The following is a 14592-nucleotide window of genomic DNA, read 5'->3' as shown; positions in this document are numbered from 1 at the left end:
CCCCCTCCCCCCCCCCCATTACCCCCTCCTCCTAACACTTATCCTACCCAACACCTAACCCTTTTCCTACCTATATCCTTTACAATTAAAGGCTAATATACTTTATATTAACAAACTTCAGATCACACATTTCGTATGTTCTACAACTGCAGCCTATGCCAGGCAGTGCTTCACCTCTCGCCAATGCTGGCTGGCTGCAAGCTATTGAACAAGCATTGTTTTCTAAGACAAGGAATAATGAACCCCTGCAGGGACACAGGCTATCTGTTATTCTACATCATGTGGAGTATCTCATAGACCACTAGGCCTAAACATCAAGTGAAACAAAGCCTGACACAGCATAGAGAAAGTTGTTTAGCCTACAGCAGGGGTCTTAAACTCAATTCACTTGGGGGCCCCACTGGACACATGTTCTTCTCCCATGGGGGCTGCTTGTCAAATTTCATAAAATGTCATACTTTAAAACAAAATTGAACTAGATACGGTACCAATGTTGATGTCTGTGTGTGTTTATAATGTAAGTATATGTGTTTGTGATGGTTTCTTTGTATGCAATGTCAGTATATTTTTTGTGATGGTGTGTGTTTGTGTATTGTCAGGATTACTGTGAGTGATGTCGGTATGTGTGTTAATGTTTCTGTGTGTGTCATTAGTACGTATATTGTGTATGTGTGCAGTGTCAGTATACCTGTGTGTTTTTTTTCCCCACAGGTTTTAATTTTAATCATAGAGGACCAACAGATTCACACATTCACTCACACACAGAAATGCACACATACACAGAAATAGTCACACACGCAAAAATACGCACACAGAGAAATACACACACAGAGAAATACGCACACACAGAGAACTACGCTCACACACAGAAATACTCAAACAGAGAAATGCACACACACACACACACACATGGAAATACGCACACACAGAAAAATATGCACACAGAGAAATAAGCAAACACACAGAAATATGCACACAAAGAACTACGCACACACAGAGAAATATGCAAACAGAGAAATACGCACACAGAGAAATATGCAAACACAGAAATACGCACACACTAATACACATATGATAAAACACACACAGAAAAATACACCCCCCCCCCACACACAGAAATACACACACACACACACACACACAAATACACAATAAAAAACCCCTGCACACACAAAATAAAATAAAATAAAGAGCCCCCTCACATGCTAAAATTTTTCGCAAGGAGGAGGAACATTCCCTGGTGGTCCAGTGGTTGATTAGTACAGTTTGCACCTTTGGCTGGTGCAGACATTAACAATCCTTCTTTTCGGCCGGCATTCAGTGAAGGCTGTCAGAGCGCCGGCCGAAAAGGAACTTCTGAGTGCCGGCACCGCCAGGAGCAGGTATGTGGCCTGCATCCAACAGAGATGCAGACCGTGTAGCTGTTCCCACAAGTCAGGTACATGGTCCGGAATCCCTTACAACAAAAAAGTGAAGTAAAACTGCAGTAAAACTAAAAACAACTGCAGGTTTGCAATATAATGAAGTATACAAACAGTGCAACTGCAGCACAATGAAGTACAACTTCAGTACAAAAAAGTACATCTGCAGTACATTAAAGTACAACTGTAGGTTTGCAAAATCAGTGTTTCTACATCTGAGATAAAAGCAGTCATCGAAACCAAGCTGAACAATGAGGACAAGCTCTTCAAAAGACGCAACCTCCCTGAATAATGTGTAAAGAAATAGGGAATAAATGCATGATTTGTAAATAAACACTGCAAATACATTCAGTTTAACTCTCAGCCTGTTATTTAAAGTTTAAGAAAAGCAAAAATCACATTCACGGTTGCATTGCAGTTTGAGAAATTCATTGCTGTTTTGTAGCTTTATTATATTGCAGATGTGTGAAAATAAAACTTGATATTCTACATATTCCGGTTGTATTTCAGTGGTATTGTAAAACATTTTATTAGCATTGCACTTTAGTAGCATTATAATTAGGGATGTACCGATATGTCGGCCACCGAAACATATCTGAAAATGGCACTTTTGGCAAAATGCCGAAAGTGCAATATTTCTGCCGAAATAGCGGTGCACCTGTGATTTCTCTCCTCCATGCTGGGCGCTGCTCTGTGTCTCAGCGGGGAGGAGAGAAACTGTCACAGGTGGCCGAGCGCTGTGGGAGGAGAGCGCTGTGAGCGGCCGGCGTCTCTCCTCCTTGCGCCGCTCAGCCTCCTATCACAGATCAGGAGAGCGACCGTGTGGGCGGAGACAGCCAGTGCTGTCACAGGAGAATGGCCGGCGGTGCGGGGGAGGAGTGACCTGTCAGATCGAGCTCTCCTCCCCGCACCTAGGTCCGCCTCCTGTGACAGCGTGTGAGGAAGGAGCGCAAGTACAAACACTCAGCGATCAGTGATCACTGAGTGTTAGTAAACATAATCTCTCCTCAATTATTTACAGTATCCTCAATTATGAATGAATGGGAAGTGATCTACATCACCTCCTGTTCATTCATGATTATGGATATAGTAAAACATACTATATCCACATGTTATAAATGAACAGGAACACTCAGTATAGAGGATTCCTGTTCATTGATAACAAGGGCTGCAGAAAAAGAGATTGAGGACCTAAAATTTCCCCGAAGGCCCTAAAAGTAAAGTAAAACATAAAAATATTTAATAAAAATAAATAAATAAAATATAAAAAATGTAAAAGTTTCTAAAAAATTAATTTTTTAAAAAACATTTGAGAAAGTTAGAAAAAAAAAATTTTCGGTTTCGGCTCAACATTTTTTTTCATTTCGTGCACCTCTAATTGTAATTGTACTTTAGTTGTATTATGTACTGCAGAACTACCAGCGCTGTATCGCAGTATTATTTTAAAACTACTTCAGCTGTACTAGAATAATACTGCAATTATATTGCAGCTGCATTTTAGAAATACTTCACCTGTACTGAACTTGTATTGCAGTTGCATTTTACTAGTATTTTAGATGTACTGCAGTAATACTTCAGCTGCATAGCAGTAATACTGCCGTTGTTTCGTGTCCAAAAAAATTCATTTTGTAACAAAACTGCAGTATTACTTCTAAAAAAACTGCAGTATTTTTTTGCAAGGGATTGGCCGCATGGTACCGGCTCGTGGGCCGGAATTGGCCCACAAACCGGCACGACAGCCTAAAATAACCCTTAATGTATTTTCAGCACTGAAACTCAGAACCTAGTAATTTTAAAAAGTATTCCTTCACACTTTAAAAGTAACTCCTTAAAGAAGAACTTTACCCATATCTTTAAAATAACAACAAACAAATCTTTGGCAGTATTTAGTAATGAGAATCTACAAACACATACTTCTAGATAATTGCCGACTTTGTATTCTTTGCATATTATTTCTCTTTTCTTCCCCAGTCTTCAGACAGTGGCCATGTTAACTAAGGGTAGATTACTAGATCTCCCTTTACTTCCTAGAACTCTGGCACATGTGACCATGTACATCATCTCAGGGGATGAAAATGCCTTTCCCTGAGAGCTCACAAGATAACAGATGAGACTTCCCCAATGCTCTGCTGATGTAATCTTCCCGGGATGCAACGCTTTGGCACATTACATAAATTTGTGCCAGAACTGGACCAGGAAGTAGATAAGCTCTATTTGTAAGTAAATGAAAAACATGATTGATTAACTAATGAATGTAAGATAATTTACATTAGCATGCTGATGTGATTTTTAGTGAAAGGGGGTAAAGGTCCGCTTTAACACCCAAGTTAGTCTAACCATTAAAATAAACCTTTTAACAGCAAGTTCCTAACACTTAGGGCTTGTTCACACCATTGTGGTGCGTTAATCGCATGGTTCCGTGTGATTAACACTCTATTGCGCAACACACCTACCATGTGTTAACAGTGTGGGAGGTGCGTTACATTGCGTTGCCATTCATATGAATGGCACCCCAAACACACTTCCCGCCTGCTATGTGATCTACTGTACCACAACACTTGGTACCGCAATATCGCAATCAGTTTTATACTGAAATACTGCATGGATCTGGAAACAATACACAATGTACACCAAAATTCAAGTAACAACACACATGCCTCTGGTATGTAGAAAATAAATTGCTTAGTCTGTAGTTCAGCTTTAAGCATTCTCAACTGTGCAAACCACTGATTTTGTCAATGGTTCCCTATACCATCACCCGATTGTCTAAGTCCACATTTGTTGCACAATAAAGAAGATTTGGCCAAAGATCTACATTTGCATTTGCCTTCTGCAACTTCTGTCAGAAAGTTTTATGATTGATGAGGGCCAATGTAGGCACGTATGCCTGGATTATCCTGACTTTTATGAATATGCCCCTTAAATGAAGGCCCCTGTGAAGGAGAAATGTAGCTTTTGATTGAAAAAAAAAATGCAATGCATGTAAACTGCAGGCAGTTTTTATTTTCCGCTCACTTAGAAGGTTTATTTCAAACAAAACCCCATTACTGTGTTTACCCATCCAGTCATGTTTATGTCAAAAAGTAAACATGGATGACATGTGTCAAAATGCTTCAAAGACATTGCCTGCTGGAAGCCATCTCCTACACTTGTGCTGTAAGAAAGATTACCATATTTGATAACTGGGCCCCGACACCAGACCATCATGAAGGTCTAGCAAAAAAATGACAAACGCACTCAACAATTTGTCACCAGCTATACAGTAAGGTGCACCCGAAATGGGCTTTGAACAGTAAAATAGTAGAAAGGTATCATGGCACACTCATAAACCAGCATGTAAAACAACTTGTCTCACCACTAAGGTTAATAACAGAGGTTTGGATACACGTCTTCTGCAGAAAATGTGAAAGCCGCACAGCCGCGCCAAGGCACCTCTTATAGTGCGGTCCTAACTCTAAACTATGAGAGTCTCCATCTTGGAGCACATGGGGGCAGAAGATTTCAAATTGGGTGCAGGTTTGTCAGGAGGAAGCCCAACCTCCTTAAAGGCACAGGAACACACAAGGGCTCAATTTCAAATTGGATGCAGGTTCTCAGCTGCCATTGGGATGTGCGGGAGCCCTTGTGTGTGTGGCCCTCCAATCTTGCAAATCTGTGGACGGTGGGAGTGGAATAGTTTAGGTCAGGGGAGGGGAGCAAATGGAATAAGTGCACTTTGTCTGAAAGTGCACTTATTCTTTAAAGATAGGGCCCACACTTTGCAGAGGTGTGTTGGTGTGGCAATGTGGCATCACTTATATCTGCAAATGCAGGGTGTTTTCACACATGAAACACAGACTGAAAGACTAAGTCTTAAGACTAAGACTAAGATAAGTAACATATTTCTACCATATTTCTCTCCAAAGTGAGAGGGCCTTGAAGCTTACAGTACTGCCTAGTACAGCAATTCTCACCTGGAAGCATGCCAGCATACCATATCAAATGTAACAAGTTAGATACAACACAAAAAAAGCTTTCTGTCATTGTTTTTTTAACACATAGTACATATTATACATATTATAATTTTAGTGGGAATATATTATTTTCTTAGTTTGTTTTTACATATTAACACTTTATCATGTTTCACCTGTTTCATTTGGAGAAAGCAGCAGCTTCCATCTTGCAACCAATTAAGGTAATTTTCAAATTGCAGGGTACAAAGCTAACAGAACTAATTATAGAATTACGTGTTCTTTTCATTGTGCTACTCTTCTTCAATTAACCTCTACAAGAGAGCTTATAAATCACTGCAGCGAAAATAACACAGAGAAAACAGAAATGGGTTTGTGCATATTAGACATATGAAATTGTTTCAACAACAGCAAAACCTTTGGTACACGCTGCTTGAGCATAGACTAAAATATTAGTAGTCAATTAAATTATTGTTCCTACACCTGTACAGAACATGCAGAACATTGAGAAATATGATGTTGGTTTAGGCTACAGTCACACATCTGCATTTTCTTCAAACCAAATTCCAGGAAAAATTAATACTAGGTGTGTAAATATTCATTACAAATCTTACCTAGCAGCATGCTGGTTCCTACACAGAACACCGTTCTTCTAGGGACTGCGGGAAGTGAGGGAAACAATTTTAACATTAAAGTGCTTCGGCCGCATGAAACGTCCTTGGTCACTACTTAGCCATTCACAAAATGCCTTGAAATTTTTCAAAGAATAAAAGGTGTTCTGTTATTGGAGTAGGGGGGGGCAGAATATGAAATCATCTCTCCTGGCTAGCTGGTAAAATCGCTATTAGAAACGGGTCAACGGGAGCCATATACAAATTCACATTGCATGCTTTAGAGCCGTGGTTCTCAACTGCTGGGTCGTGACCCAAAAGTGGGTCGCGACCCCATATTCAGTGGGTCGTGGCATGCTGTCCACTGCACTAGGTGGCATGTTCCTCTGCCTCCCCCTTAGAGCAGCACTGTCAGTTCTCGTGTCTAGCAGCCATTCAAAATATGCTGCCTGGCACCGAGTGTCAGCTTGCGTTAGGGTGAGCTGGGGGTATGGCCGCGAGGGAGCTCCATCCATACATGCATTGCTTACAGCTCCCTCGCGTGACCAGAGTGACATCACATTCTGGCTCCCGGCACCTCTATAGGGAGTGCAAGGGAGCTATACAAGCAGTGCATGTATGAATGAAGCTCCGTCACAGCACAACAGCCCACACTGAAGCCCTAAAATTTTTCTGGGAGTGTGCATGTGTGTGTGAGAATGTCTGTGAGTGTGTGAGATTGTGTCTGTGGTTGTGTGTGTCTGTCAGTGTTTTAATTGCAAACTACCATGCAATTGCACCTACTGTTCGTTCTGGTGCATGAGGTGCGTTGCGTTGTCATTCATTTGAATGGCACCCCAGCACACCTGCCACCCACAGTTTGATCGTCGATTGCATTGGACCAATGCCATGTGTTTCAGTTTGGTGTGACTTGGGTCACGACTTATTGACTAGGAACAAATGTGGGTCTTGAGGTTATACAGGTTGAGAACCACTGCTTTAGAGCAACTACCTGAGCTATACAGTTTGGGCATAAAACTTAGACATCCAGCACAGCTTTCCCTTCTACCCCAGTGTCAAAGGAGAGCCCAATCTAGATCCAACTTTAGGAGAAGGTCCCCAACTAAACCATAGATCACAGTAACAGCAGTCGCCTTCCACATATTGGTTGATGGCACATTTTGCCTGGTTACTCTCAGGAACCGCAGACCATCACATCACTCTGACCTTAGCACACAACACCCTGATGCACCCTCTCATCGGTCCTGCTTTAACGCCAGGAAACTGACATGGCACTGCTCCCACATACCAGATTGCTTACCTGTTTACAACTGTCTGACTGTATATCAAATTTCTATCTTACTGGGCACACCTTACAAGAATCCCATGGGCACTAAAACCAACATGGCTGCCAGCCACTCCACTGTACCACAGCAACGTTGCAGGGGGAATTTAACAGTATGAACATTTCTGGTTCTCAGTAATAGATGCTTGAATCAGCACTGTACACTCCTATTGTAGCACTGTTTGAAGGTTTCCTTATGCCACCAGAGCGCTGGGTTCCTGTCCATAAGGGCCATGCTACCTAGGCGGTATTTGTGGCTAGACCCGCTCTGCACGTCCCCAGGGACTGGTGAATTGTTTTTTAGACTGCTTGATTCAGCATCCTCAAACTTAGAACCTGAGGAACGCTGTTTATTGGGTCAGTGAACTGCCAGTCTGTTAGCACATATCTGATTTTGGCATTCTTGAGCGGTTCATAAAGTTGCAAATAAGCAGCAAACACCCGAAAAACTTTTTCCATAGCCAGTAGGAGAAACACAGAGCGTATTTATGAAATGTCCTCACAGACACTAAGACGTGGCTCTCTGACAACTCTTTTGACAAGTCAAACCCAGAATTCTTGTTGTACATGAGGTGTATGATGAGATAGTTACCCAAGGGAGCCCCATCCTAATATCCTGAACAGACAGACACTCTCTTCACCATATATTTTCAGACCCTTCTCGTCATGACTGACCTAGGACACTCATGCATTCAGCTCTTGGAAATCAGTCTGGGTTTTCCTTCATAATCAACATTAAACACCTGAAGCGCCCCTCACCTACCTTTGTTTTCACCTTCTTCTTCTTCTCCAGGAGTCAGGCTACAAACACATGAATAGATGGTACAGGGTCCTCATGATGCTAAATAAACTATTTCCTGATGTTCCTGATTACTGTACACGAGCTGACACCCTCCCCTTCTCCCATTCCCCCTACTTCTTCCCCATGGATCCCTAAGCCTAACCCATCATTCCTTTTTCGACCCACCTCTCCCGTCCTTTTACTCAATACTGCTTTCATTTGTTCTTTTACCCCCTGCGCTATAACACTCATTCTAGTATTACAACATAAAGGTCCCCAATGATACCACTGCCCACATCATACTTAGCAGTATTACCAATGTGGAACAGCATATATACTCTTATTTCTCTATTTATTTTTGATATATATATAGCACCGACAATAAACGCAGCACATCATTTAAATGTTTTATTGTAGAAAAGCTAACATGACAGCAACTGTAATTTAAAAAAATATAGATGGAGTGGACTGCATTGGCATTCAAGAGCTAAAATAGATTACGAAAGGCATATCGCCACAGTCTGTAAGAAGAACCCAAAAAATTCTTCCAATATATAAACAGTAAACAAGGTAAGAAAAGAGCGGATGGGCCCAATAAAAGATGGGAACGGGAGATTAATCACAAAACAACAGGTAGAAGGCTGAGGTATTAAATTCATTTGTCTCCTCAGTACACACTCAGGAAAAAGACAGGTTTAATGGAGATAAGAATGTGAGTTGCTTGGTGCGTAAGATACCGCAGTGGTTAACGGTCGCTGGGGTTCAACAAAGACTTGAAAAACGTAATGCAAATAAATCATTAGTACCAGCTAACCTGCACCCTAGGGTTCTTAAAGAGCTCGGCAGGCTATAGCAAGACCGTTACTCCTCATTTTCAAGGACTCCTTAATGAGTTGGAGGGTACCAAGTGACTGGCGTAAAGCTACGGTAGTACCAATATTCAAAAAAGGTTCAAGATGCCAACCTGGGAACTACAGACCAGTCAGTCTAACATCAATAGTATGCAAACTAGTTGAGGGGATGATAAAGGACAATTTGGTTTATTTCGTTTGTGATCAAGGTATAATAAGTGATAATCAGCATGGATTTATGAAGTACCGTTCTTGTCAGACCAACCTACTAACATTCTACGAAGAGGTGAGTATAGATCTGGATAGAGGAAACCCAGTGGATGTAGTGTATCTGGATTTGCAAAAGCATTTGACACAGTACCGTATAAACGCTTAATACACAAGCTGAGATCTATGGGCATAGATGAAATGGTGTGCACAAGGATAGAGAACTACCAGGAACGTGTCCAGAGAGTACTGATAAATGGCTCTTTTTCAAATTGCTCTAAGGTTAAGAGTGGCGTGTCTCGGGGTTCTGTACTAGGCCCAATACTATTTAACCTGTTTAATAATGATATGGGGGAGGGTGTTAATAGCCATGTTGCTGTGTTTGCAGATGATACTAAAATTGGTAGGGTAATAGACACAGACTTAGACATTACAACATTACAGGCAGATCTGAATGAAATAGGGGTCTGGGCAACTAAATGGCAGATGAGGTTTGATGTTGAAAAATGTAAAGTAATGCACTTTGGTGTTAAAAACAGGCAAGCGGAATACATACAGGTGAAACTCGAATAATTAGAATATCGTGCAAAAGTAATTGCAGTAAGTGCTGCAAAAGGGGCCCAAACCAAGTACTGAGTACATATGCATGCTTGTACTTTTCAGAGGTCCGATATTGTTCTATGTACAATCCTTGTTTTATTGATTGCATGTAATAATCTACTTTTTTGAGGTTGTGGATTTGGGGTTCTTGGGGTTTTCATGAGCTGTAAGCCATAATCATCACAATTATGACAAATCATGGCTTGAATTATCTTGCTTTGCATGTAATGAGTCTATCTCATATATTAGTTTCACCTTTTAAGTTGCATTAGTGAAATAAATGAACTTTGCACGATATTCTAATTATTCGAGTTTCACCTGTATTAATGGGAACTCCACTAGGGAAGTCAGAAATGGAAAAAGATTTGGGTGTCATAGCAGAGTACTGTCTTGCATTAAAAAGGGAATGTACTGTGGAGACAAAGCAATACTTTTGCCACTGGTTCAGCCTCATTTTGAGTATGCGGTCCAGTTTTGGTCACCAGTCCACAGAAAAGATGTCCTTGAGCTAGAGAGAGTCCAGAGAAGTGCAACTAAGCTAATTAAGGGGCTGGAGGACCTAAGCTATGAGACAAGGCTGTTAAATTTAAACTTGTTCACGCTGGCAGTGAGGCGATTAAGAGGAAACATGATTTTGCTGTACAAAATGTTTAGTGGTGATGGCAACATCAGCAATAAACTTTTCACTGTAAACTCCCTAAGAAAGACTGGAGCCACCACCTAAAATTGGTGGAGAAAAGTAGACATGTGCACTTCGGACGAAATTCGGTAGCGTTCGCACGAACGTTCGTTTCGTTTTCTGTTCTTATTCGTTTCTTATTCGTTTCTTATTCGTTTGCAGCAAAAGTGACATTTGAGTGGGAAAAAATATTTTTCTCCTTCTCTAATGTCACTTTGCTCCAACGAACGGAACGAATAAGAAACTTATACGAACAGAAAACGAAACGAACGTTCGTGCGAACGCTACCGAATTTCGGAAATGGAAATTCGGATTCGTTTGCATTCGTTATGTCTGTAATTCGGAATTCGGATACATCCGAATGTCCGAATTTACGAAAATTCGTCCGAATTTCGATTCGGAACGAAACGAATCGCACATGTCTAGAGAAAAGATTTATCCACAAAAGGCATAGGGGCTTCTTTTCAGCCAGAGTGGTTACATTTTGGAACTCGTTGCCACAAGCAGTGGTAGCTGCAAAGAATATTGATTCATTAAAAAATCAATTAGATATGGTCCTCAGAGACCGTAACATACAGGGGTACAGGTACTCTTAAATACTCGACTACAAAGGGACTCATATACACACGCACGCACAACTCACACACAGACACACAAAGGTTGAACTTGATGGACCTGTGTCTTTTTTCAACCTCAAATTCTATGTAACTATGTTGTTTTTTAGATGGCAAAGAGTTCATTGCTGACTGTGATATCTTGGTCAAATGATTAGCTCTGATATTTCTGTATTCCAGAAGGAAATGCTGCATAAAGATATATACTTGATACGTGATACTTTAGTAAAGAATTTTCCAAGAAAAAAAATAGCTGAATTTTCCTGTCAACACAAACTGAAAGCTCACTGACCGAGGCTCAAATACACCTCATCTCTATATAGCATTTCTTAATGTGAAAGATGAAATATAATAGGGGGCTGCCATTATTTACCATTTCTGTAAATGTCTGTTGACTATCTTGCTGATCGAATGGCTTTATTAAGCGAAATTTGGGGACTGCTAATGGTGACCTCCATATAAAATACTAGCGGTCTGACTATCATGATGATCCAATAACTTTAATATTTTGAGTCACTGACCCAAAAGAAGTATGCAGAAAAAGAAAGCTGAAGACAAGTCTGTAATCCTTATGTACTTGTCTTGTGACACCAACTTAATATATTCTGGGGCCTGCCACTGCTGACCTCCCCTATACTTACAGTATACAGTGGCTTTAGTTCTTTGTAAGCCACTGACAGGTAGAAAGATTAGGAGCTGCAACTTCAGTCTGACATTTGTGACTCACAGGCTTGTTTCAGGCCGATATCTCAGACAGCATTGAAGCCAGAGATAGCCAGGCAACTCATATTTTCTGTAGTGGGTCAGGAATGGCATAATTTTTACTGGTCTCAGAGAAGGTTTCCTTTAAAAGAAAGTGTTTTTCCACTTTTACAGTCAATTTTGAGACACCCTCAGTGTATGTTCATTATCAGGTATCAGGGTTTTTCACTAAAGGGTGAAGGGTTTGGACAAGGCAGGAGAAGTGAACAATCTAGGACAAAATAGCTGATTTGGAAATATTCTCCAATTCAGCTCCCTTTCCAGTTCAGCAATGTTGTCCTGGATTGTTCACTTCTCCTGCCATCTCCTAACTCTTCACCCTTTTGTGAATAACCGTGTAAGATTCTTATGCTGGTCAGAGTATGTGTTTCCATTCACCCAGCATAAATAAAAATAATAATAATTGTAACAAATCTTTCTAGGTTTCTAGCTATTTCTCTGTAGCAGGATCATACATAGGACTGCAAGCTATTCTAAACAAGTTTAAAGTGCAATTAGGGGGACAAACTTTGTTAGGACAGGGTTCTAAGCTAGTTTACAATTTATAATCAGTTCTGCCAGCACGGTAGAGACAGAGATAATTATGGTAAACATAATTCCACAGCCCCCTCCTGAACATTACTTAGAAGGGGAAAACTAGGTAGCAATTTTAAGGAACTTAACTTTAAGTAAGTAAACAGGTAGGCAGCAATTTTTAAATATTGTTTTAGTCATAAGTTATGCTATGTGAATGAGAACATGCTAGAAATATAAAGTAGGTGCTATCCCAAGTTGGCTGCAAAAGCGGAAATGCACTTTAAAACAGACTTATCTTTTTCTATGCTGCGAAAAATTAGCTGCTGGCACTTACCATAAATTGAGTAAAAGTATGTTGTTTGTCATGTCTGCCAAGTCTCCCGCAATTGATTGCGTTGTTTGTATGACATTAGTTTAAATGAAAGATGCTACACAAGAGATTTTCAATATCAGGGAAAGTAATGGCAGTGAATCTCCTCTGTAGACTTGAATGTGAGTAGAAGATGAGTCACCCACTCTTTCGAGAATTACCTCATGAGCCTTATCTTTCAGCGACTGCCCAAACATCTCCCATAGTAGCACTGAACAGCAATTTTGTCTCAAGGAGATTTCATCCATCTGTGAGATGAGAATGACTTGTTATAGCTCCAGCCAAAGCAGCCTACAGACTGCAGCTATGCCACCACCATATTATGCTAGATTTAGCTGCTGAATTATTGCTCTAATAAAGTAGCACTGCCCAAGCATGCGCATTCACATCAGCAGTATATCCATGTTTGTTCTATGATGGGGATGGGATCAGGATGCTCTAGTGACATCCCAGGCCTCTAGTGAAGGAAATCAATTGTGACTGTTCAGGAAAAATCCATCCTTGTTGATCAGCTCTTTCCTCAATAAAATGACAACAGAGTAATGTTAGCCCTGACCAGCCTTTAAACTCATGGTTCTCAACTGTTGGATGGCAACAACGTGCTCCGTGGGTTGCCTTCCTGTGAGCTATGTGAGAGGCACCTCAGCCTAGCGCAGCACTTTTAGTTCTTGTGCCGGGCAGCTATTCAAAATATGCTGCCCAGTGCCCGCTTGAGGTGGGGTGGGCTTGGGTTATGGCTGTGAGGGAGCTACACCCATATGTGCATTGCTTACAGCTCCCTCACGTGCCCTGTAGAGGTGCCAGGAACGGAGTGACATCACATTCTGGCCCCATCACCTCTACAGGGTGCACAAGGGAGCTGTACAAGCAATGCACATATGGATGGAGCTCCATCACAGCACAGCAGCCCACACTGGATCCAGGCTCAGGGTACACTCCAGTTCTTGTAAGGTAGGGAGACTGGGTGGAACTTAAAAACGAATAAACATTAATTTTTTTTTTTAGTGTGTATGTGTGTGTCAGAATGTCTGTGAGTGAGTGAGATTGTGCCTGTGGTTGCTGGTCTCTCATCACAGTAGTACAGTGCATTAATCGCATGCGATTAACGCACTGTACCACACAATCGCACGTACCACGCGTTCTGATGTGGGAGGTGCGCTGCGTTGCCATTCATTTGAATGGCATCCCATATGCACCTCCCGCCCGCACCAGGACGCGTGGTACCGCAATGCCGTGTGTTCCAATGCGGTGCGACTTGGGTCACGTCTTAAGACCAAGGACAGATGTGGGTCCTGAGGTTACATAGGCTGAGAACCACTCCTTAAAACTTTTCCAATACATCTGTAAAAGTCTGATGGCTGTAGGCATTGTATACTCCTAGCCAAAACTTTTTTATTTTGTAGAGGAACCCTTTCCAAGTTTTTATGCTGTCTGTAGCCCCATGTGTTACTGAACTAACAACAATTCCACCAGTAGTTAACTAAAACTGAGAGGTTTCATTTTCCCCAAATTTCTATGCAAAGCAACATTTTAGAGTAATGCACTTGGAGTCCAGGGGAAAGGTGAAATTAAAGTGACATTAAACCCTCAGATTTTTTAACATAAACCAATACTGTAATGTGTGCCTTACTGTAATCCATGGTGGTTTCCCTTCCCTTTTCAGCTCAGGGCCTCTTCCTGAAGTGCTGGCTCAGATTACAAACCCATACAAACGGATACACAGACACCGTGGGGTTGATTTACTAACCTCACAAGCACGCCACAAACACGCCATGCAAAAACACGCCGACTGCGCGCGCGCACGCGCGTATGCGCTTGACGCGGAAGCGTATGCAGGTTATACAGATGCTTGTAAAATACTACCTACGCGCGCGCATGGCGTGTTAAAATGCTGAGGATTCAATAG

The sequence above is a fragment of the Nanorana parkeri genome, unplaced genomic scaffold (assembly GCF_000935625.1).
Source record: "Nanorana parkeri isolate BGI_ZX_2015 unplaced genomic scaffold, ASM93562v1 scaffold3, whole genome shotgun sequence".
NCBI classification, from domain to species: domain Eukaryota; kingdom Metazoa; phylum Chordata; class Amphibia; order Anura; family Dicroglossidae; genus Nanorana; species Nanorana parkeri.
Note: the sequence above shows the minus strand (reverse complement) of the source record.